Below are 26,753 nucleotides of genomic sequence, written 5' to 3' on the forward strand. Positions count from 1 at the left end.
TTCCTCACTGCCTACAGAACCAAAAGCTGAAGCCTTCTATATGCTGTCCTTCACAGTTTGGCCAGAGTGTGCTTTTACAGCGTCATCTGCCTTGTTCTTCCCACTAGAAGGTATCTCCAGTATATCTGGATCATTATTGATCATCAGCTACCCCAAAAGGCATATAATTCCTGATGTATTACTCCTCTCAGTAGAATTAAGCTTCTCAGGAGTAGGCTCTATGGTTTAATTCATAACCTCAAATTTTACTAACTCAATGGACATTAAAAAATACTCAATAGGGGCTTTCCTGGTGGCATAGTGGTTAAGAATCCGCCTGCCAATACAGGGGGCATAGGCTCGAGCCCTGGTCCGGGAAGATCCCACATGCCGCGGAGCAACTAAGCCTGTGTGCCACAACTACTGAGCCTGTCGTTTAGAGCCCGTGAGCCACAACTACGGAAGCCTGCGCACCTAGATCCCGTGCTCCGCAACAAGAGAAGCCACCACAATGAGAAGCCCGCGCACCGCAACAAAGAGTAGTCCCCGCTCGCCGCAACTAGAGAAAGCCCGTGCGCGGCAACGAAGAAGCAATGCAGCCAAAAATAAATAAATTAAATAAATTAATTTTAAAGAATACTCAATACAGAAATGTATAAAGAAAGAATATTAAATTGAACTGTTTAAATTTATAAAGACTATGTTAATATTGGTTATTCGTATTATTATTCCATGAACTCAACCCTTTAGTCAAGCCATTAAGTATTTAAGTCACCCCTGATTCACCCCAGAGTCCTCTGCAGTAGGTACTATGATTGTTATCTTCTTTTAGGAACGAGGAAGCGGAAGTGCAGGAAGGTGGAGTCACCTGTCTAAGAAGACTTACCTAGTGAGGGTTTACCCAAGGCCTCTGTCATAAGAGCCTGTGCATTTGAACCCAACAGAATATAGCTGCGTCCTGTTACACACAGTAGAAGGCATCATTGTCCCTGTTTTCCACATAGGGAATCTGCTTGTAAAGGGTAGACAGAATTCCAAAGCCCACACTCCTTCTATTAAATAAACTTGCTTGTCCAAGGCTTAAGTTTGTTCTTGGGTGTCTCTGACAATTGAGGGTTCTAGAATTCCGAAGGATAGTTATACTGAAATTTTCTCAACAAATGAAAGAGCAAATGCAATGAACTCCATGCAGGTATGTATAAGAGCAAACAGCCAATTAAACTTATCCCAGTAGTTAAGTTTATCTACTGGGAGCTCCCAGTAAAATTGAGACTTGTTGAGCTAAATGGGACCACATTTTTAAAAATGAGAACATGGAGGCCCACAGAAAGTCAGACACTTGTTACACATCACGAAGAATGAACTTTCCCCTGACAGCGCTGGAAACCCCACTTTTCTTCACTTAGTCCTGAGCTACTTCTACCCCTCCTTGAAAGATCCAGGTGGATTTTAAGCCATTAATTTGGTGCCAGGACAGACTGAGTCATCTTCTCTGAAGTGACATTAAAGAGATAGACACGTGCAAAATGTCAAGTGACCCAGCTGAAGCAGCGACCTCACTTATTTGATTATTATGATAATACTGACAGTTGTAATAATCCTTGCCACAGAACAGATGCTGGTTATTCAATAAAAATTGAATAATGTAGCATGGTTTTTTGACATTGCTGCCCTGCTTAATGGAAACAGCACGTAGGAACACAAACATATATCATTATGTAGGTCTGGCAGAGAAATCACTGCAAATATGGAAAATTGAATAGCACATTAGTATCAATGTTAGGCCTTAAAGGATCTGAGAGGTATGAGACAGAAGAGGGTCTGGAATACCTGCTACAACTCCTAATGTTAGAAATATCACGTGAACAGGTCAATAATCAGTGTTAAGAATACTTAGCATCCTCTTCCTGACCATAGCTCCTGGCTACTACAGGAGACACCTGCTGTATTATAACAGATATCTGCCAGAGCTTCATCAGGGAAGCCATGCCTCCAGGAAAGGATGACTCTAGGTGGATGCAGTCAAAAGTGTATGGACCACAAGTATGGCCCATAATGAAACACTAAGAGGAGTGCTAAGAATGAGGTTGCTCAAGGAACATTGTGTGAAATGTAAAAGGAGAATGGGGTAGAGGTGCAGAACTAGAAAGTGTAAGTTCTCAGTCATTTAACAGCAGAGCCCAGCATCAGCTTTCCATAAGCCCTTTCCTAGGGGACAGTTTGAATATGAAAAAATAAGGTCCCTGTCTTTAAGGATATTGCTATATATAACCGGTAGGGAGAAACATGAACAAATGGCTGCAATGTAATGTATATTTTTTGCAATACAAAGAGAGAGCTCTGTGGGCACAGAGAAGGACCCTCCATTCTGCTGGAGTGAAGCAGAAAAATTTGAATAGTGGAGAAAAGTTACCACTAAATTGAATATAAGACTAAGTCAGAGAAAAGGGGATCATTTTGAGTGTAAAAACACATACTGATGGAGGTAGGAGGTCACAAAGAGTTGCATACGGTACAGGAACATAAACTAGGGGGTGGGCATGGTTGGTAACTGGGCAAAAGAGGATCCTGGGAGAGACTGGACTGTGTGTGCGTGCATGTATGTATGTGGGCATGGGGAGGTTATGTGGTCACAAAAGGGAGCCTGAACTGCTCGGGAGAGACTGAGGGTCCGGGAAGCACTAGAGAGACTGGGCTAGTCTGAAAGTGGAAGTCGAAGGACACAGAACACTTTTAATACATGCGATTTCATTTTATAGAATGAATATTTTAAATGGGTTAAAGTGTCAAGATATGAGACTTTTTAACAGATGACACAACTTTCATTATTTTTGGCAACAAAATCATACCATGATAGAAATATTTCAAAACATTGCATACCATATGCTCTTTATATTGTATGATTTTCTTTATGGAAAAGAGATATTAATTGCTAAAATGCCTTCTTTTCCCTAAAGGGATATGGATATAGATATGGATACGGAAAGAGGTAGAGATACAGAGATATATATTTATATCAATATTGATATAGACCTATAGATATATTTAGCCATCTATTATACGGATATCCATATACCTGTAAATGCTTATAAATATATGATGATAGGTATAGATAGAGATAGAGAGATATAGATAAGTAAAGATAGATAGATAGATAGATAGATAGATAGATAGACAGATCTTACATAAATATAGATACCCCATCAGTCAAGTTTCCCCAGAGAAACAGGATCAAGTATAAGGGTTCTTGCATTTTCTCTCTCTCTCTTTCTCTGGCTTTGCATTTTGTAAAATTGCATTGGTCACAAAGTGCATGCAGGGGGCTGGGGGGAAGAGCAGGCTATTGGGGTGACCCAGGTAAAATAAGCAGTAGAACCTAGAGTGAGGCTGAGGCAGGTGGTCCAGTGGCCATTGGAAGCTTTACACGAGCAAGCATGCTGTGGCTGGTTTTGTCCTGTGTTTGATAAACTCCGTTGCTGCTACAACTAATAGGGTAACAGACCCACTACCTAGCAATTATGTTGATGGTGGCACAGCACAATTTCCAAAGCTTCTCAGCACTTGAGAACTTCCTCAGGAGTGTCCCTCCACTAGGAGATATTGGAACCATGCCCACGAGGAGATGCCAGGTGCTTGGTAAAGAACGGTGTTGGTGGCTTCTGCTAGGACTTCCTTGACCTGGAAGGGCTACTGGTGCAACATTGGGCTCTGGGACGTAATGGCACAGCCCCAGCTCTAGCTCTGCCATTTGTTAGCTGTGCCATCTTGAGTGAGCCTTTACTCCTGTGATTCTGCTTCCTACTCTGGCATGCTATTCCCAGTGCAGTAAAGCTCAAATGGACTGATGTATATGGTGGCCTCACAACACCCAGCACTCAGGATGTGCTTCCCATAGCTGGCTCCATTTGCACACCTGTCCCTAAATGTTACTGATAGAAATACATTTCGATAACCTCACCTTATGTGATTAGAGAACAGAAATATCAGAGCTGCACATCCTGAACACAGAACAGAAATTTGCTAGAGAGTCTCTAAGACTGTAAATGTCTGTATTAATTAAACTAATATGTTCCTGTTTATGCCATCCTAGCACTGGACTTAACCTGAACCCCATTGCCTCAGCCCAGAGAGGCAAACTAAGCAGATACCTCTTGACAGTCTTCCTTGTAATTGCAATGAAGCTTCAATGTCAGCTTCTCAAGGTGACCTACACTCTGAATGTTAAATATATACAGCCATATCTTATTTTATTGTGCTTCACAGATAATGCGTTTTTTACAAATTGAAGGTTTGTGGCAACCCTGTGTCGAGCAAGTCTATCAGCACCATTTTACCAACAGCATCGGCTCACTTTGTGTCTCTATGTCACATTTTGGGAATTCTCATAATATTTCAAAGCCTCCACAAGCAAAAAGATTATGACTCAGTGAAGGCTCAGATGATAGTTAGCATTTTTTAGCAATAAAGCATTCTTAAATTATTTTTTTAGACATAATGCTGTTTCACACTTAATAGACTACAGTATAATGTAAACATAACTGATATATACACTGGGAAACAAAAAAAAATTACTGTGATTCACTTTATTGCGACATTCACTTTATTGTGGTGATCTAAAATCAAACCCACAAATATCTCCAGGATACGCCTGTAGTTGAACCATACAAATTGCCATTTGTGTAGGTCAGAATAGTCAAATACTGGCAACATCACATGGCTAAACCTGATACCATCTTTGCAGTAGATTATCAAACTATGAAAACTAAAAAAAAATTTTTAATTAACCTAAAAATGCCCTTCCTTATCCCTGACATTCAGTTTAGTTTGATAGATATTCAGTGCTGACTATGAGCCAGGCACTGGCTGTTCACTGCAAACAGAAACAATTCTTGCTTCCAAGGAATTTACAGTTTAGTGGTGGAAACAGAGTTAAACGGATGGTCTCTGGACACTGAGATCTCAAGACTTAAGTAGCTGGAAGTTGAATGCAGGTGACAGTGAGGTGTGTAGGAGCATTTTACCAAGAAAGCTTCCATAAAAGGCTTGCTCAGGCTTCCCTGGTGGCGCAGTGGTTGGGAGTCTGCCTGCCGATGCAGGGGATGCAGGTTCATGCCCCGGTCCAGGAAGATCCCACATGCAGCAGAGTGGCTGGGCCCATGAGCCATGGCCGCTGAGCCTGCACGTCCGGAGCCTGTGCTCCGCAACGGGAGAGGCCACAGCAGTGAGAGGCCCACGTACCGCAAGGCTTGCTCGAAGGGCCAGCACTGTAGCAGATTATCATGACTGTGAACATCAACACCACTGCGCAGTGGAAATTTGCTCTTAACTTTTGGTGGGTCAGAAAACATACTTCAGAGTTTTGGTGAACTCTTTCATCGTTTAAGTCTTAGTGGGAGAAAAACTGTGACCCTCACTATGGAAGACAAATGGGAGAAAACGCTTCCCTCCTCTCCTCAAAGCAAGCACGTGGCCACAGGATCTGAACTTGGCAATCAGATGCTTCATGCTCCGTTCTTACTATTGAACAGTTGGCCCAAGGACAAAGGGGCACATTAGATATTACAGGGTGACTAGCAGCATTGGATGTGGTGTCTAGCAGCCGGGTCTGGCAGTGATTGTATTTTGGAGAAACAGTGATGATGGTGTCTTTATCGGCATCCTAAACAAACATTTCTTGGGTGTGCCCTCCTGGGCTGTCCTTCATGATCCCAAGTTCATCTGGTTCCTGCTTGTTTGAATAGCCTGGCTTTCAGCCTTCCCATAATTCTGTCAGTTACCAGAAATCCTGCTAAATAGCTTTTCTACTCCTCCAGGATTGTTTCTGTTGCTTGCAACCCAGAAACTTAATGACATAAGCTTTTCTGTTAAATGTAATCAGAGTGTGGCAACCAGTGTACCGGGGTCTTTACCAAAAACTTTTTTTTTTGCGTTTAGTTCTCACAAAGAAACCCTGTAAAGTGGGCCTTGCCCCCGTTGCACAGGTAGAAAATTGAAGTTGAGAGGTTGTGTTGCTTAGAAGTTAGGTTTACGGTCTCTGGAGCTGGAACACCTCAAAGCACAGTGAGTTATAACTTTTCATTACCTAAGAAATGGAAATCAAAATAGCATTTCTCTGAAGGGGATTTGTGAAAATTACTTGTTTATACATACAGACCACTTAGATCAGTGTCTGGCAATACGAACTTTTCACTAAGTGTCAACTATCAGTACTGCTAGGTAATTTAGCTCAGGTCTTAGAGCTGATAAATGTCAGAACTGAGGTCAGCACAGAGTCAGGATCTTCCTGACTCTGAATGCTGGTGTCTTTCTGTGACAATGTGCTAAAATTTAAAGTCCCACATTCCAAAGAATGCTTTTCTGAACAAATCCTTTTCCTCCCTGGAGTTAAAAGTTAGGTGAATGACTCATGCTTCTGTCTCCTTGATTTATCCACATAGATGATAAGAACAGGAAAAATTTGATAAAATATCAAACATGATAATAAAAATGCTAGAAGAAGCGGTCACATGTATTCACTGCTTCTGTGCATCAGGATAGCATCAGAGAGGTGTCCATTTAATATTCACAGTAACACAGTGAGGAAGGAATACTTTCTTAGCAGGTTTGAAGGAGCTGGTGATTAGCACTCTTCTATTTTGCCAAAATTCTGACTAACTGAGGTCTATAAAAAAGAAGTGAGACTATGGAGATCAAAATATACCTTCATGTTAATAAATCTAGTACTGAAAAATATGCTTATTTATGCATGAAAGTGGACTTCCTTACACTGAACTACAGGATTAGACAGATAACCAAGCAGCAGCAGGCCATGGAAGGGGGCTTGAACTTGGGCCCACGTGGCTCTAGACCCTGGGTTCTGACGACCACGGCACACTTCCTGACAACTGCACCTGTGTGGGACCTCGCTCAGGGCACAAAATCACAGACCGAAGACCGTACTCAGGGAGTAGCCAATGACACAGTTCCTACCCAGTTCCTGGCAGAGCTCCACCTCACTGTCTCTCCGTGGCCTTGCACTGACCACCCCTGCTTCCTCCACCTGAATTCCGTGTGTCTGCCCTGCATAGAGCCCTGAGCAAACTCTCACTTTGACCAAAGGTGCTTCTCCTGAGGCCTCAGGTTCTGTCCTGGAATTTACACCCGCAGTACCGGTTAAAATGGGGACATCCTTCCACTTCACACGCAACACATATTTACTGAGTGCCCAACCCACCTGTCAGTGCTGACAAAGACACACAGTCGGAAGCTTTGGCCAGACTGGGAGCTGGACCTCCGAGTAGGATGCACAGATGGTGTGGTTTCATGTGGGGTAAACCAAGGGACAGCGTCATGGCAAGAAGGCTCAAAATAGAGCCTGTGTCTTATTTAGGCTATTTTCCTTATGAAAATTAATTCATGAAGCTGATTGCCTGAAGCCAGAGGCAAAGGACATTGTGCCTGTGCCTGAGAAGAACTCGGAAGGTCGTAGTTGACAGATCTTCACATTGTCTTTACCTGTTGTTCTTGCCTTTAGCCCCAGATGAGAAAGAAGCAGGGCTCTCTAAGCCTCATGAAGGTAACGTGCATCTCCTGGCAGGTGGAAATAGGCATCCACTGGACACTTAATAAGGTGCCTATCTAATGAAAAAAACGGAATTTTTGTTTAGAGCCAAGAAAAGTAAAGGGTTATAGCGAAGATTTATTTATGTATGTGAAAGGTTCCTTGTAAATGAGAGAATAGCTTTGTCATCTGACCATTCCAGATAGATTTCTGACAACAGCTTAGAGGTTATAAGTGATGCAAATTTCACGTCACTGCATAATTTTACTGCCCTATGCTCTCAAAATAAATGGTGTTTTCCTGTTATTCTCATATTATTATGATCCACACCCTCTTTGGGACACTTGATCAAAATTAATTGTCATTCAGCGCACTGGGATACTTCCTGTTTTTCCTGAGACTTTCACAGCACACAGCCTTAGGTCTTCTGAGAGAAAAAAAAACAGCCTCTCAGTTGCATATGTTTTATCCTCTGCTGCTCCAGCTAAATGCCCTCATGGGTTGGTTGCTCTGATGAGCACAGCTGTCTCCACTGATGATTGCAGTGACCGTCCCTACTCCAGCCTGAGGCATGGGTCACTTACTTCCAACTTAGAGGATTAAATCCAGTTTGCTATGATTATTTGCTAGTGAAAACAGAACTCAAGGATGGCTTATGTCACAGGACTCTCAGCTGCTCTCTAAGATGTAGGCACTTCTAATAAGTGGATGTTTTGTTTTTGTTAATTCTGCCGTGGAAGCTGCCAATAAGTGAGAGGGAGAGGGAGGGAGAAAAGGAGAAAGAGAAGGAGGAAGAAGAGAAAAGGAAGAAGAAGAAAAGAAAGATGAGGAGAGAGGAGGAGGAGGACGGGGAGGGGAAGGAAGGAGACAGGCAGGGAGGAGAGAGGACGGGAGGACAGAGAGAAGAGGGAGGAAGCAGAGGTTTGCTGACACCCAGCCTGCCCCCCAGTGGTCAGGTCAGCTCATGCCTTCACACAGCTTTCACAGATGTAGGCAGCACGCGTTTCCACAGCTGGCCCCATTACGGTTCCACTGCTCTCTTTCTTCAGTTTCTTCTTCAATCGAGACCAAATTGAATTGGTGAGGCTATAAGAATTAGATTCAGGGGAAGCCAGAAACTCTTCTTGGACTAAGACTAAGCCACAGGTGCCAACCCAGCCTTCCCATAACTCTGCATGGAGGTGTTGCGTATACACTCCTCTGTGTCACAGCAATTCTTGAATTCCCATTGTGCTACCATTTATTGTGTCCATAACTCCCTCAGGAAGCCTGAAAGAGGTAGGTTATCCGTAAGTTGTTGCCGCAATAATGTCCTATAACACAAGAGACAAAGTTCAGTGGCATAAAACAAAAATGATTTATTCTTTTTTTAGATTAATTTTTATTGGGGTACAGTTGCGTTACAATGTTGTGTTAGTTTCTGCTGTACAGCAAAGTGAATCAGTTATACGTATACATATATCCCCTCTTTTTTAGATTTCCTTCCCATTTAGGTCCTCACAGAGCACTGAGTAGAGTTCCCTGTTCTATACAGTAGGTTCTCATTAGTCATCTATTTTATACATAGTGGTGTATATATGTCAGTCCCAATCTCCCAATTCATCCCATCCCCCCTTCCCCTCCTTGGTATCATAAGTTTGTTCTCTGCTTCTGTGTCTCTTTTTCTGCTTTGTGAATAAGTTCATCTGGACCATTTTTATAGATTCCACATGTAAGTGACATTATATGACATTTGTTTTTCTCTTTCTGACTTACTTCACTCTGTATGACAGTCTCTAGGTCCAACCACATCTCTGCAAATGGCACTATTTCATTCCGTTTTATGGCAGAGTGATACTCCATTGTATATATGTACCACATCTTCTTTATTTATTCCTCTATTGATGGACATTTAGGTTGCTTCCATGTCCTGACTATTGTAAATAGTGCTGCAGTGAACATCGGGTACATGAGTCTTTTCGAATTATGGTTTTCTTTTCAGTTGCAAACAAAGCAACTGACAAGGGATTAATCTCCAAAATATACAAACAGCTCATGCTGCTCAATATCAAAAAAACAAACAACCCAATGAAAAAATGGGTGAAAGACTTAAAAATGATTTATTCTTGATCATGTATTGCTGGTCAGCTTGGTGCCCAGCTTCAGTTTCAGCCCAGATCTGTCCCATGTCTTCTCTCCTCCTTGGGCCAGCAGCTGCCCTAGGCAAGTGTTCTCACGTTGAGAGCAGGAGTGAAAGAGAGGTGGACAGAGCCACTGGATGCTTCTTTAGGCTTAGTCTTGGAACTGAGGACCAAAATCCCATGAAACCCAGCATCGATGAGGTGGCCTCTAGTAAAAGGAATTGCAAAGCTGTAAGGCAGAAAGGTAGGAGGCACGAAGTACTGGAAACAGTAAGATAAACCCCATAGGTGGGGTTCAGTGACTGCTAACTGCCAATGATTTTACCACTTAAAAGTGCCTGGGCTTCCCTGGTGGCGCAGTGGTTGGGAGTCCGCCTGCTGATGCAGGGGACACGGGTTCGTGCCCCGGTCTGGGAGGATCCCACATGCCGTGGAGCGGCTGGGCCCGTGAGCCATGGCCGCTGAGCCTGCGCGTCCGGAGCCTGTGCTCCGCAGCAGGAGAGGCCACAACAGTGAGAGGCCCGCGTACCGCAAAAAAAAAAAAAAAAAAAAAAAAAAAAAAGTGCCTAAACCTTATCCCTTTCCTAAGATTGTCATCATATAAATTTAAATGCTGTCATTCTTAACCTGATAGAAAAGTGGGTAGATTAATAAATGATAGTAAAACCTTAACTACCTCCTAATTAGAATTTCATTAAGGGTAGAAACTGGACCTTACCCACCGTTGCAGCCCTAGTGTTTGACATATATATTTATTGAGAAAATGAATCGAAAACCAATTTACTAAAGAGTTCCAATCCTTTCCTGAGCCGATTTTCTTTTAAAGTGGCTAATGAGCAACATTATTGGATAAAACTGAATAATATAATTTTTCCAACTGATAACAGGTCCTAATTGGTAATAAAATAAAGAAAAACCTCTCATGAGTTTGACTAGTATCTGAATAATACATTAGCTGGATAATCAGAAACAGCAGAAGGAGATTGTACAATGTTAAATGAAAACTTCATAAAGGAAGATTAAACCTCTTTTGATTTGTTGGCAAGTGATCTGGAAACTATTAAAGGAAAATGAATGCCTTCAAAAATCTAACTTTCTACAACATTCATAGTACATTGCATTTTCTTTTAGTGATCACTGTTAAAACTTTAATGGAATATGGAAGATGAACACCCTTTCTTAAGAAACGTAGACTTGATGGGTACGCATAGGCTATGCCCATAAGAAACAGAGGAGAGAAAGTGGGCGGTTGTGTCATTAAGAACATCAATGTGGGAGAAATGTTGAGAGCGTGGAGAAAGGAGCGGGTCCTTAACTAGATTTTACCAACTGTAGTTAAATTATGAAGTAGGATATAACAAGAAATATTCGTCTGGTCAAGGAAAAAAGTAAAAAGTGCACTATATGAAAATTCAGACTCACCTTGTTGTAAATGAACCTCTAAGTACTTTATCTAAAACTTACTTCCCTTCCTGTGTTCTTTAATGCGTGGTAGGTTGATAGATGTGAAGGAGTTAGTCTCCCAAATGGAAACCTGGGAGTTCTTCTTGGCATTTTCTCCGCCCCCCACACACACCTCACAACCAAGAAGTCCCACGATATTTCAAAAATTTATTTGATTAAATATTTTTATATATATCCTCTTCATTTAATTACGAGTTGTTGGGTGCAACTGGGGGCTGTGCCTGCATGTGGAGATCCGAAGTATCTGTTGAGGGAAGCAGGAGGAGGCTAGTTAGGAATTAAGGGATTTCTGAACAGAAAGGATGACAAAATAGAATGTCATAGGAGTGATGATAATCCCCTAAGGGAAAAGGAGAGTTATCATAGCCATTTGGTTTTACCATGTATATTTGCATCTTCAATTCTATGAAGTAGTAGTCCAGACCCTGTGCTGGGTCAAAGACTTAGGGGGGTGTGGGCTCCTGAGTGTACCTTGGGCCACTCACGTGGGCAGTTCCTATTTGGTGAGGGGGGGATAAAGATCCCCCCAGTGTTCCCCTCAGCTTCACTGAACCTTACACAGGCTCTCCCTGACTCTAGGCTTTTTACTCCCTTTTCCTGGAGCAAGTACTTTAGAGAACTTTCAGTTGTAAATTCTTCCCTTTTCCTTTGAGATGTAAATCTTCCCCCAGCCTCTTGCCAGTTTTACTGCCCAGGAATGTCTTTCTTGAGGTGCTGGGAACCATCCCTTTGAAATGCAGTCTTTGAAAGGGAGAGCACTGCCCTGTTTCAGGTCTCTGTGGGAAGATAGAAGTCTAAATTTGATGTGCCCAATTAACAAACATAGATGACCACACAGACCAACCTCTTCCTAAAGTTTGCCAGTACTTTTCCACTAGCTCACACCAGCACTTAAAAACCCTGCTGCCTGCAGTTTCAGTGGAGTTGAGCCAATCCCTCTTTCCTATGGCAATAGTCTTGAATAAAGTATCCCTTGTCTAACAGTCTGATGCATTTTTTCCTTGGTGGGGACACTGTTGGTGAGCAAACTTGTTCTTGGATAATCCACTGAGAAAATGTTTTGTCCAGCACAAAAGGCAATGGATTGACTCTGGAATGAAGTAAAGAGAGTAAACTCAGGGATGAGACAAATGATCTTTCAGTCACCAACTTGGAGGACAAGTAGACAGTCATCTGAAAAAGTAAGGGAATATGAAAGAGGGGCACAAAGACTGATACCAAGTTGTGGGCCCACCACATGGCAGCTGAGGAGCTGCTTTTATAAACAAGGTGCATGTGCTACTTTGCTGCAGTCAGGAAAGGCCTTGACAGTGGAGAAAATGCACCAAAGTTGACACTCCAAAAGATGTGAATTAAGCAGTGTGGGTGCTCAGCCTGACTGAACCGAATGTAATTGGTCTTCAACAAACTGCTCCTCCCCCTGGGTGCCCAGTTGGCTGAGGGCATCGATGCCTGTGCTGCTTCCCAGTTAGAACCCTCAAGCATCCTAGGCTTTTCCTCTCTCTCCTCTCCCACCTCAGTGGCTCCCTCTCATTCCCCAACACAACCTCAGGGAGAGGCCAAGACTGGGAAATCAGAATCTTTCCCCTTGGACTATGCTTTCTGGGCTAAGTGACTCACGGATGAAAAGGACAAAGATCAAGTTCATAATTCAGCAGGCTTTCCATTCACTTCCATGTTAATGGTTCCCTTCTTGTCCAAAAGCAAGGCTAGAGGAGCCAAAGGATGTGTCGCTTCCACTTCCTTCCAGCATCTTGTCTGGCCCTGAAAAAAAAAAAGGAGGGAATTTGAACTTTGTGAATGTGTAGGAAACTATTGTGCCCAGACTCTAGGCATAATAGTTTGTGTACATCATATACACAAACCATCCTGGGAAGAAAAATTATCTGATGTTCAAAAAAGATGAAAGTCAGACTCAGAGGAATTAAGCAACTTGTTAGGGACCACAGAGATGACAAGAAGCTGAGTTAAGATTTAAAACCAGGCACTCTAGGCACCAAAGCCAGTACACTGATGAACACCCTGTACTACAAGACTGTTTTCAGGGTAATTGCTTCTTCTAAGACAGGCAGCTTTTTCCTCCACCTCCCTCTCTTGCCTCACTGGGGATACCGGGGTTTGTTAGGATGCTGGACCTCAGGTGACCTGTTAGGCATTTGAGTGCTGTGCATTTGTCGGCATCTGGGTTAACTTGCTCTTTCTAGTAAAATCCTTTCTAGCAAAATTCATTCCTCTTGAAAAAATTCAATAAAGACTGAAAGGTGGGGGAGCAAGATTAGAAAGTTTGAAAAAGGAAAGTAGGTAACTAAGGAAGAACAGCCCCAGGAAGCCCGTGTTCCTCTCTCATTGGAGAGCATGGGAAAGGGCTGGATTGGCAGGAATAAAAAGGAAAATCCTTTTTTATTAAGCTCACTTGTATAGTATTATCTCTTCAGAGGTGTTTATGAAGACATTCACACACAGTAAAACTTGCCTCCCTAGACCCACTTATATTGAATTTCTGTAGCTCTCCATCAAATTTTAAAATCCCTGCCTATTACTCCATCTCTACATAAATCATACCCCATGTCCATCAGACTCCAGCTTCGACACAGTTCTCTTTAGCTCCTGGTAGTTTGTTATAGAACTGTGTATCACACTGAGGAGGCACCTATATCCTGGGATTCCAAATCACCCAGGGATGCATGGAAATTGCCTTTTTTCATTTTTTTTGTGGGGAGAAAATGAACCAGGATCCAGAGGAAGAAATGAAAAGGCCACTTGCAGTTTTACTACTACAGATCCTCAATTATTCAGCTGCCAATGACCCATCCTCCGACTTAAACATCATCTCGATCCTGCTATATCCCTGCAGAGCCTGTATTAGACTTCTGTGTTGTTGATCAGTGCACACCCCTCAGGGAAGGGGAGCCAGCTAATGTAACAAGATCGTTGACCTAGTGAGTGAGGGAGTCGTGTATGGTGGCTGAAAGAAGCCCCCTCTGTGGATTCCAGGAGCTGAGAGCTGAGGACAGCCCTGGCTTTCATAAGCTGGGACTAAATCAGATTTTATTTTGAAGGGTTTTGATGGCAGGCTTCTAGTCTTCAAAATTTTACAAATTAAAAAAATGCTAGAATATTCATCCCCCAGACCTACCATCCTCCTGTGCTCATTGATTCATTCATCATTCACTGATTCAGAAAGCCAATCTTTCAGTGATTTAGTCAACATAAAACAGTTAAACATCACTGATGTGCCAATGGAATGGAGGTGTTGGATATAATGGCAGAAAAGATAGGCACGGTTCTCAACCTCACGTACTTATATTCCAGTGAAGAATGCATCTAAGAGAAGAACTTGATGTAAACTCATGAAGTTCAGCATATGCATGTAATACCAGAAAGTCATAGGTAAGGCCAACATGAGAAAAACTTTCAAAGCTTTTAAGTTATAACGATGCATTTCCCTTCTTTGGATAGACTACAAGTCCCACATGAGTGAGACAGCACACTGGCCGATGGATTTGTTATTTCCACCAAATGTGTCCATCCTAACAAGCTCGTTCATTTACTGGCATAGAGGTATATCAGTGTCTGAATACTGCACTGGCACAGATCATTGATACCACATATCGAGCCACCAGAGAGAAGAGCTGACCCTGTGGGGAGAGATGAGTAAGTCATTAAAAATCAAGAACCTGTGTTTCCATTACTGGAAAAGCTTCTAGAAGTTCTGTTCTCCCTCATTTTCTGAATATTCTGCTCTGTTGTAATCACTGTCTGTGGGAACAGGAACATATTCATCTGTGGTGAATCCCTTCAAGATAATAGCCATTCACACTCTGTGACCACTTTGCTCTCCAGAAACTTGTTTCCAGAGGAAGAATGAGTCTCTCCTTGGTCACACAACCTTACTTCTGCTTTCTTCCAATTTCCCCCCCCAACCGTGGTCGCTCCTGCTGTGCAGTCTCTTCTGGAGCAATCGGCCCTCATCCTGGGCTCTAGGATCGACAAAGAGCTTGCCCACTGCTTTCCTCCTCCACCGCTGCTCTGGACTGTGACCTTTTCTGCTCCTTTCCTTCTTTCTACCCACTGGGGAATCCCTTTTCATAAAGCTGAGGTTGCAAAGGACCCTGAAGCAGAGGAGCCCTCTGGCTCTCATGGTCGTGCCCACCAAGATGACAGGACGGCTACAGACTCCCAGGAGGGACACCCCCAATGCCCAACCGTGATGGAGTGGAGGATGCTCAAAGGAGAAAAGAGATCCGCCACAACATGAAAGCCCAACAGTGATGGAGTGGAAGATGCTCAAAGGAGAAAAGAGATTCGCCACAACACGGAAGCCCAACAGCGATGGAGTGGAAGATGCTCAAAGGAGAAAAGAGATGAGCCACAACACGGAAGCACCTCAGGAATGGATTCACTCAAAAAAGTGGTTGCTGAGCTCAGAAAACAAGGATTAGAGACATATACTTAGCCAGGTAGAATCAGGCGTTGCCCAGTTGAATAAATGTTGAGTGCAGAGGTCAAGAGCAACGTGATTAAGACAAAGGTATTTTCTGTCATAAGACAGGAGCCACTCTTAACGACTTCCAGAGAACTTGGGAGAACAGTATCCCTCTATAATTGTTACCGAATTGGTCAACCGGACACGAGCCAGAGTCCTAGCCCAGGCTGAGACCCCCTGTCCTGGCCAGGGAGGTTCTTTTCTCGATCGGATTCGCACAGCCAATAAGGAAACCGATGCTGAGACTGGAACAGCACAAACTTCAGTCAGTGGTCAAAGAATGGAGAAGTGGGAACCTAGTTCACAAATCAATTTCTCAACCCAAATTGGGCAGAGACACCAAATATATAGGAGGGTCCAGGTAAAAGGGAGGGAAGTGGAAAGAGTGGGAGGAATATTCATACTAGCACCTAGTATGTTCAAAGGAGTTTAGATATAACATCTACCTTACTTTTTAATTTTAATTTTATTCTCAAAATAAAAATATTCAGAAAACATAAAAATTTCCCATGTTATAGGGAAGGGAGATATATTTCAAAGAATTCAGTGGACTAGCGGATGTCAGAACTAAAATTTGAATTTATCTCATTGGGTTATAGATAAGAATAACAGGTAGTGCATACCAGACATGGTAGGAACTCCATAATTGACCACTATTATTACTGTAGATGTGCTCACTTAAGCTACTTTAATTTATTCTTCTGAAGTTATTATCTTATTCACCTTGCCTGGTTATTCCCTTCTCTTTCTTTCCAGGCCCAACTTCAAGGCATCTCCAGCTATAAGAACTTATATTAATAAAACTGTTATATTAAATAACTGTTATATTAATATAATTAATAATAAAACTGTTATATTAATATAATTAATAATAAAAACTTATATTAAATATAGCGTGGACATCTCCACGTGGAGTGTGTGGCCCTGAACAGTGAGAAGGATGTGGGCTGTGAGATCAGGCATTTCTCAGTGAGCATCCTGACTCCATACACCAGCTGTCTGGTCTTAGGAGAAGGCTTGGACTTCTCTGGGCCACAGCAAACATAAAACAGGAAATCATACCTGTCCCAAAATATTTTTGAGAGTTTTAAATCCCAAGGTACTTACCCAAAATTTGGTGGATAGTGGGCAGTTAATGTGTGTTACTTCTACTCTCAGCCTCACCTCAACTTGGATTTCATGAACACAGACAAAAAAAGCAGTGCAGGAGCCATTGGAGCCCTTGGTGATTGTGACCTATTATTCCCAGTTCTCCTTCTGGGCACATGGTTCTTCTCTGTCTTTGGAAGTTTGCTTTGGCCATGTGGCTGGTGATGACCTGTCAGTTCTATCAACTTCAAAATGAAGCGCTACACCATTTTCACCACATCCCCTTTCCTCACAGTGTGTATCCCATTGGAGGCTCTGACAGTGAATGCTTGAATAACCACAGTGGGCAGGATCCCTAGATGAGCTGGGCTGACATGAGGTATGAGCTAGAATAAGGCTTTTGTTGTGATAAGCCACTGAGATTTTATTCAACCACAGTGTAACTTAAATATCCTGACTGATACAGGCAAAGTCTACCTTGAGCTTCCCTTCCATTTTATTTTTCACCCAAGAGGCTGATTTTAACGATCTTTTTTCTGTTTTCTGAGAGGTCCAGAGGAGCTTGGAAGCAATCTGATCATGTAAGTGAATGATTTATGACTCCCATTTGTCCCTAAGCAAGGATTTGCCCTGTACCATTCATCTCTCAAGATATAATTGGACTTAAAATTAAAACTGCATTACCTTCCAGTTCATTGAGAGGAAACTGGTGGTTTTGACTTAAACAGCAGTTTCAAGCAAGGTATCTATTAGGAGGCTGTGAAAAATTATTCCATCCTGCTATCTTCAGAGCCAGCATGAGAAAAGAATTGTTTTTCAAACCATACCTGATTGAGCTTGAGGTCCTTAGGACCAACTTCAGCACTGGGGTTTCAGCTAGTTGGGTTCTGTGGCCCTCCCCACTTTAGCCCAAACTGCTTCTTATGAATCTATGTTTTTATTGTGTTTCATCTTGAGATTTCTTTGTGAAAATCTTTAATTGCTAACATGAAACACTTGCAAGAGGCATGAACAAAGAGGTTGGGGTCAAGGAATGTGCAAACAAACTGAGGTCAGAGCAGGCTTCAAAGGGCCCCCGCCAGATGAGGCGGTGGTGTAGACAGGGCTGGCTCCTCCTTGCCTGTGTTTCAAGCTCATCTTGGTTTGTCCGCTGAGTTCAGGAAGATGGTCAGAGTAGAATCCACTGAAAGTAGAACACCTGGCATCAGCTGCTTCAGAGTTTGAAAGCCAAGATGTGGACAGAAAGGCTTTTTACCTCTTAAGTACTCAAAGCGTAGCCTGTAGCTATGTCTTCTGGGTTCTCTCGAAGGCGATTACTGACATAGAGTTTAGAGTGGGGAAGAATAACACGTATGAAAAATAAAAAGGCAGGGGCTGGAAAGGGTGGGGATCCCTCAGAGTGAAATGCATGCCTGGCACTGCCTCTGTCAACCCAATGGGAGTCCAGGAGTCTCCTTGTCAGTGGAAATGGCTGGACCCTTAGACCAACACCACGCTTGGTCATTCACGGGGGAGGCGCTCTATGAAGACCATGACCCCAGCTCAACAGTCAAGGTGGTCCCCAAAGGAGCTCACACTGGCTCCTTCAGGGACCAGTGTGAGTCCCCGAAAATTAATTAGCTGAGTTAATTTTCCAATCAAGGGAGAGAGGGTCACTGAAGAAACAAGTTTCATCAGGTTTCTGCACTTGAAAGCAGCACGCTAGATATAGAAGCAAATGAGGGAGCAATAACGATTTCAGATGTGACGTTCTGACTGGTTAAGGGTAGAGGATTGTGAGGGATGGTCTTGGGACTGGCCATTGTTCTAAGTAACAAAAGCGCTGGCAAGCTTTACAAGGGAGTCCAAGAAGGACTGTGGGGCTAAGAGTTTTGTGAGACACTTTTAGATGTACATGCTTGGTCCTGACAATTTTTCTTTCAATGGTCTTGATGCAAACTCCTGTGAACACTTACGTGGCGTCAAGCCTAGTGCTGGGTACGAGTAGTGCCATAGGAACAGCTGAGCCCTTGCTCCCAGGAGCCTGGAGCTTGAGAGGTGATGGATAGAGGTAAGTGCAGACTACTCTGGGAGAGTGAGAAGGCATTGCAGAGCAGAGGTAAAGAGAACAGACTGTAAGCCACACTCTTGTCCCTGAAAGATGGCTCAGATTCTTTTTAGCTAAGTGACCATAGGCAGGTGACTTGACTTCTTTGTCAAAGCGTCCTCACTTGAAAAATAGGAATAAAAGCAAGCTGATTTCATAGGGCTTTTATGAATATTCAAGAAGCACATTTACATAAGTCACTTAGAATAGTCCCTGGCATAGGGTAAGCACTTAATACATAGTTGTTATGCTAACAAGTATCCATTCATTCGGTGGAACATAATTCAGCCACTCCAGATACCTCAGGAATATTACAGGTTAAGGGAATTCACAGATGTAATTCCAAGTGAAGCGTAGGACAAGTCTAGATTCAAAATTGCAAATATTAAGCATTCAGAAAGTGTTAACTATTATTACTACTTAAATCAGACTAGGGAGGTTGTCTCTGACAGATACAGAATAGGAGCTCCTTAAATGCCCATTTCCCTGACCATTTATACCTTGCATTTAAGTCTCCAGTGCCACCAAACCACTTTTTGTTCCCATCATATACCCTATGCTGCTTCTTCCTTCCATGCCTTTGCTCAAGATCTTCGGTCCCCCTCAGTGCTTCTCACGCTCCCTTGTCTGGAGGCAAATCCCCTTTGGCTATTAAGACCCAATGAGCACATCCTCCAGCAAAACTTTAGGTGGTCCTCTTTTGAGGATTTCCATAGCACTTGTAAACTTTAGCTTTCGTAACATTCACCGTGCAGTAGTGTAACAGGATCTCTGAGATTCTGTGTCCACCCATAGACTATAATCTCTCCAAGGGCAGAAATATAGTTTTGCCACTTTTGCAACCCTAGGGACTGGGACCCGACTGGTATTAAGTAGTTTCTCATCTATAAATTTTGAATAGATGTGTGACTCTTACTTCACAGCAGGCTGGCCTCTCACTCTTCCAAGCTTATTAATTCCATCTGTATCTTTTCCTCAGCTAATTTTTCAGCCTAGATTGCTATACTCTTTACCGTCTCCCCTTTTCATTTCAAAACGCAGCCCTTCTTTAGAAATTCAGTCCATAGTCCATCTCCCTATGAAGACAGGCTTGTGAGACAAGCAGATAGTAATTAAAATCTGGCGTGGTCTGTTCTTGCCAAGTAGCCTTAGACAAAGCTTCTCAACCTTCTCTCTCTTTCCTCAGTTTTCCTAAATGGGAAAAAATAAGAAAGAAAAGAAAGGAAAAAGTATATGTGTTCTTTTTCAGATTATTTTCCATTATATGTTATTACAAGACATTGAGTACAGATCCGTGTACTATATAGTAGGTCCTTGTTGTTTACCTGTTTTATACACAGTAGTGTGTATATGTTAATCCCAAACTCCTAATTTATCTCTCCCCTCAATGCCGGCTATCCCCTTTGGTAACCACAGGCTTGTTTTCTATGTCTGTGAGTCTATTTCTGTTTTGTAAATAAGTTCATTTGTATGTACACTTTGCTATGCACTTGAAACTAACACAACACTGTAAATTAACTATACTTCAATTAAAATTTTTTTAATTAAAAAAGGAAAAGAAAATTTTTAAAAAGGAAAAGGTATACCTATATCATGTAAGGAATACAAATATTTAAAAGTGTGAAAGTACCAGCAGTACAGTGTCCAGCACAGAGTAGGTATTCAGGCAACAATTGAAATCCACTGCTAAAATGATTAATCTACTACCGGTTTCCCATCTCAGTGGTACAGCACTATTCTTTCTCCTAATCTCTATGTGCACATTTCTCTGCATAGCTCACAATTACCTCAAATTTAACATGTCCAAAACTACCCTCATCATCATTATTCCAAACCAGCTTTTCCCAACTAGCTAATGCTGTAATCATTTTCCCTGCTGCTCAGACTTGACAACTAAGATTTCTTAACACCCTTCCTCTCTATTGGTCAGAGTCCTTGGTTGCAGATAACAGTGACATAACAGGGCCAGGAGTCCTGTGGGAATAGTCTGCCCCAGGGAGGAGGAGTATTTTATCACTGAGATCATTTAGAATTACTGGCACATGGTGATAATAGGAAGCAGACTAACTTTTTGTTAATCTTATTATTGAATTTTAAATTATCTGCAAATAATGTACCTCCCTCTTACCTATACCCGGTGCAGACTGTTCCCACCTCTCCACCCATGATAGGTATGCTGCTATTGAGGGATATTTGATGGTTCACAGAATGTCTGGAATGGCCATAGGGATATATCTAACCTGAGCTTCCAAGAACAATACCCACCATGATCTGATCTGTAAGGGGATTATTGTTGCCAGAACTCCAGCATAGAACTCCTCTGCTATAGTAAGAAAGTGAGCAATGTCACCCACCACATCTGATCCCAGAGACCCTCTGCTTCATGTCAGGTTTGCTGCGATGTCAGAAGAATCAATGCCCTATGCCCAGTCTACACCCTCATAGGGCTCACTTCCAAATCAAAGACTCATGGAGAAGATTAAGCTAGGACAATCTGAGCCTCAAGGCTGCAGCCGAGTAGCACATGAAGCAGAGGAATATAACACACACAGACACACATACACACACAAACACACACACAGAAGAAATTCTTTCTTTGCATGCCTGTGTGTAAACTGAAACTTGTACATATTGGAACTGTGTCCTCCTGTTGGCACAGTTCCCTGTCACTGCATGGAAAGGTGCAAATCAAGGATATGGCTCCCCTATGCATGAGTTTCCATTAACACAGTACCCTGCTGAAGTGAGAGCTGACTGTACGTATGCATACACTGGGAGGATTCACAAGACTGGCACTACTGAAACATGGGACAACAGTTCATAAGAGTTAAACCTCTACTAATGGTGAGTTCTACCAAATCCTCCCAACCACCTTCTTCCAGTTATTTGTCACATTCTGTCAATTCCACCGCCAGCACACCCCTTCCTTTCTGTCCTTACCCTGACGCCTCAGGTCAAGCCCTCATGACCATCTTGCTGACCGCTGCTGGACCTGTCCGTCTTGTCTCCTTGGCTCCAGTCCCCGCATCCCTGCTTCCAGAGTAAATTCCCAAACATACGCCTGTGGTTATGTCCTACGCTCAGTGCAGTGACTACATATCCTAACCACCATTACTTCTCCCTAACTACCTCACTATACTATTTCTCAAAGGTATTGATTGGCCAGATTTAGGTCATATGCAATCCTACCTCCTAAACCAGTCATAGGTGTAGTGACTGATATTATTGAGAGGTGGTTAGCTCTCATTAGACATGTGGGGAGAATACAAAGAAACACTTCCTAAATGAAGAGGGAATCATTCCTGAAAGAAAAGAAGGTTCCTGAGCCAAAACCCGGGAAGTATCCATTATAAGTTCCATACAGTGAATGTATTCGACAAGGCCCTAAACTCTTCTTCCATCTCAATTCCTCCCATTCTCCTTCCTGCACCCCGTTGTATGGTTTTCTTACACTTTTAAGCCTCTGGTCCTGACCCAGGACATAGTCCTTCTGCTTCCCTGAATGCCATCCTCACACCTTTCTGCCTGTGAGATCCCTGTCCTCTATCTTCTTCAATAACCACATTTAACTGGCCCTTCACTGTTGTCTCCTGTAGCTTCATGGGTGGACTAAGCAAGGTTGGTACCATGTTCCTTTTGCATAACACACACCTAATCCCAAGGCACTGTAGTTGTCTGTTTCTCCCACTGGACTGTGTCTCCCACTCAGAATTACTCATCCCTGTACCTCCAACCATGTGACCTCATTAGATGGTTAAATAAAGGGGTGAAAAAAGGAATCAAATAGTATAGCAGCTGCTCAATAAAGTCCACTTGAATCATGGCTTATTCTTTATATATCAGGGATGCTGAAAAGATAGCTATTATGCATATACTAAATTCTGTCCAACTGTGCAAACTTTAAATAAGTTAGTTTTATTGAATCTTCTCTGTAATCAGCAATTTATAGATGTAAAAAAATGAAGCTCAGTGAAGCTAAGAAAGTTGCCCATGGAGTTATCACTGTAAGTCATGGATATACAGTTGAATCCGGGTCTAGACTCCAAAATGTGATTTCTTTCCATAATACTGCATTTTACATTAGAATAACCATGTCTCCTTTAAAGAAAAGTGAAATTTAAGAACTGAAAATCTATCACAAACACTTTAAGCATACCCAACAGACATAAAATACAACCATCTACTTTAGCAATTGCATTGATTAACCAATTGATAATCAAGAAACCATACAGCAAACCCATTAACTTGGACATGAAAGCACAAAGGAGAGCCTGGTGTTTCCAGAAATGTTGCTATTGATTAAGTTATTGTCAGCCTGGACTTAGAAATGTGTGAATGGTATGTGTGAGTATGGAATCACCATGTTCCAAATGGTAATTTTATCAGACCACTCAAAACCCTGGGGTGCGATTGTGACACTGATATCCCTCAGCTGCAGGGTTCTTTTGTATCTAAAGAATCGTTTGGCTCCCAGGGTCCATTCTTCTTGTTTTCACTTATCCAGGAGTCTGTCTTCTTGTAGTTTCAAATAGCCTCTAATCTCTTTTACTGTTTCTTGCATTGTGTGTCTTCAGTAGAAAAATGCACCCCGCAAGGAATAAGCTGCTAAATGAACCTGCTGTTAATAATACAAAGTCTGGGATGGGCACTGTTTTACGTCGTTATTTATTTATTTATTGCTAAGATACTACAAGAACTTGCTGTGCTGTGAGAAGTGAGAGTCCAGGTGTAAAAATAAGGGAGTCTACTTGTAAAATTGCTGGGATAGAAACTTTTCAAACCTTAATAGGCATGAAAGCATAACTACAAGAATTCAGGGGAAAAGTCCATGAATAACTGAAACAAATAACATCTGGTTGCAGTATTTTCCACTGTTTAACAGAAAATCTTACCAAGCTTCTTCAATCAATAAGACTTAAGATGCACACAAAGGAGGAACATTCCATGCTCAGAGATGAGGATGTAAAGGCAGTCCAAAGCCATCCTTCCCCACTTGGGTGATGCTATGAGATGATTATGAGAATCAGTAAATGAGGGGAGGTCATCTGATGGATTTAGGCACGGGGCAACCTGGACGTGTGTGTGTGTGTGTGTGTGTGTGTGTGTGTGTGTGTGCTGACAACAGGTGCAGAAAGGACTTCAGCTGATTGAGACTGGAGGCTGGGACATCACACAAGAAGAGGTATTGGCCAGGGTTAGTTGAAAACAACATAAACTGTCTGGCAAATTTGAGAAGGAAAGGTACTTATTAAAGGAAATTATGGGACTTCCCTGGTGGCACAGTGGTTAAGAATCCGCCTGCCAATGCAGGGGACACAGGTTCAAACCCTGGTCCGGGAAGATCCCACATGCCACCGAGCAACTAAGCCCATGCACCACAACTACTGAGCCAGCGTGCTGCAACTACTGAAGCCCGTGCTCTAGGGCCCATGCCCTGCAACCAGAGAAACTACCACAATGAGAAGCCCACACATTGCAACGAAGAGTAGCCCCCCACTCACTGCAACTAGAGAAAGCCTGCGTGCAGCAATGAAGACCCAAGGCAGCCAAAAAATTTTAAAAATAAAAAATAAAGTAAATAAATAAATAAAGGAAACTAAAGTATCTAACGTATTTCTGGAAGGTTCAGAGACTTAGACTTGAGGCTCTGCCGTCAGAAACAAAGATTTCCTTAGATACCCTCAGGCTCTCATCCTGATTTACCCACCACTGTCCCAGTTTTAAAGCTGAGAGTCTCCTGTCCTGGGATACCCTTCTATCCCAGGCAAACTGGTAGAGTTGGTCACCCTACTCTCAGGGCAGAACTGGGCCTGTGAAGATACCATTGCTGAGATCAATGGAGACAGAAATTATATTTTGCACATCTCTGACGCTGGGCATAAAATCTGCTACTAAAACCTGGATAGTCATCCTTCTAGGACACGGTTGATTCCACTGCCACTAAGTCATCACCACAGTTAGTTAGTGTTGAAGGGTCCCTGATTTCTGGTGTTCCTAGCTCCTGATCATCTAATAGGTGCATCTAATTAGTAGATCCTGGGATTGGCTTATTGGAGCTTTCAGCTTAAGACTAAGAGGACTCTCTAAACACAAAGGAGGATCAAATGTTGCATTTCCCTAAAACAGTGACAGCTTTCAACTCAACTCTGGTAACTCTTGCATTGGGCTCAGAGGAAGATGGCAGAAAGCTGAACCAAGGCTTGGAAAAGATGTAGACTGAGAAAGGCTTGGAAAAGATGTAAACTGAGAAACATTTAGAAAGAAATTTGTAAGCTCGACTGAATATATATATCCAAGGACAAAGAATCATTTGTTACCCCAAGATCTCTAGATTAGGTAACTTGAGGAATTTTATTGCAACCTACTAAAATCAAGACTTTAGGAGAAACAGAGTATATATATATAGAGGGAGGTAATGAAGCTATTTCCATTGAATTTGAGGTGCCTCTGGGGCATTCAGGTCGAAAGACCCATTTGGCTGAAGCTGGCAGAAGTGCTAAATGAGCCAGTTCATAGGAGGGAAAACTACTAAAGGACAGTGTGTAATGTGGCCAAGGTAATAAAGGCGGAAACAGTATTTACACCTAAATCTGATTCCAAGTCCTTGATTTTTCCAGTACTTCATACTGCTAGGATGACTTTTGTACATACGTGTTCCATGGCACAAATGTGCCTTTTCTGATTTCAGAAGAGGAGAGGGATATATAACAAATATTTAATAATTGTCTTGGAAGTGACACTATGTGGTAACCATCTAGATGAATTTAAAGTGAAGTATTTTACAGATGATGAAAGTGTGTTTCTGAGAGATTTATTTGCTTGACATTATCTAGCTGGTAAACTGAATTAGATGAGCTTTCCTTTCACTTTTTGTTAAGTGTGAAGAGCTTATGGCTTATAGCGGTGGTTCCGGAAGTGTGGCCCCAGGACCAGCAGCATTAGCATTGCTCAGAATCTTCTTAGAAATGCAGATTACCTGGCCCCATCCACATCCCACAGAATCAGAAACTCTGGGGTGAGGCCACAAAATCTATGTTTTAACAGCCCTCCAGGTGATTCTAATACATGCTCAAGTTTGAGAACCACTGGCTTATTATATCTTTCCAGATATAAGAAGGACAATTAAAACATAATTTTCTTCCACTTTTAAGTGAGATAAATAATTTAAATGAGATACCATTTAGAAAGTCCTTAGCAGCGAGCCAGGCATATATTAGATTCTTAATGACTCTAACTGAAATATGATGAACCTAATACTTCAAATAGCAGAAAAAAATTTCACCAAAGACATTTTAATATTTTTACACTAAAAAAAGCTTTAGTTTGAGCTTACAATGAATTTGTATATTTTATGTATTTTTATTCTTCATTTGTTTTTTTTTATAAAACTTGCAAGATGAAGTTTATGACTTCAACTAATTTAGAAATGTTGCATACCTAAAACTATTTGTTTTTAAGATTCCTATCATGTCTGCTAACAACAAGAGTTAGGAAATTGAAACCTGGGCATCTGAAGGTGACTTTAGGAAATTCGCTTTATTTATTCCTGTCCTTGTTCATGTTCCGATCCCAGCGCACGATCATTTCTCTTCATACTAGAAGTGTAGCACTCTGAGTAGCACATTTCTGGTCAATGCAGAGAGTCTTAAAAAAGGCTTAATGGTCATCGTTGGCTGGTAATCCAGAGGGGATGCATGAATTGGATAGACGAAAGCACCAAACACTTCCTTGGCTCCACTCCAGACTTGAGATTCCAGTTTTCAGTGAAGCATGTGGTATAACGGTAGGGACATTACTCAGAGTCCCACCTCCCACGTTCTGAGCTCAGCCCTGCTACTTTTTACGTGTGAAACCCTGGGGCAATAACTTGGTGTCTCCACTGCTCAGAGTGTTTCTTCATGAAATAAAGTACTTAGGCAGTAAGATGGCAAAGCTTCCTGCCAGCACTGGTGTGAGCCTAAAAAAGAAAGATTTACCAAATAACAAAGA

Source organism: Mesoplodon mirus (assembly GCF_964341445.2).
Source record: "Mesoplodon mirus genome assembly, chromosome: 16".
Classification (NCBI taxonomy): Eukaryota; Metazoa; Chordata; class Mammalia; order Artiodactyla; family Ziphiidae; genus Mesoplodon; species Mesoplodon mirus.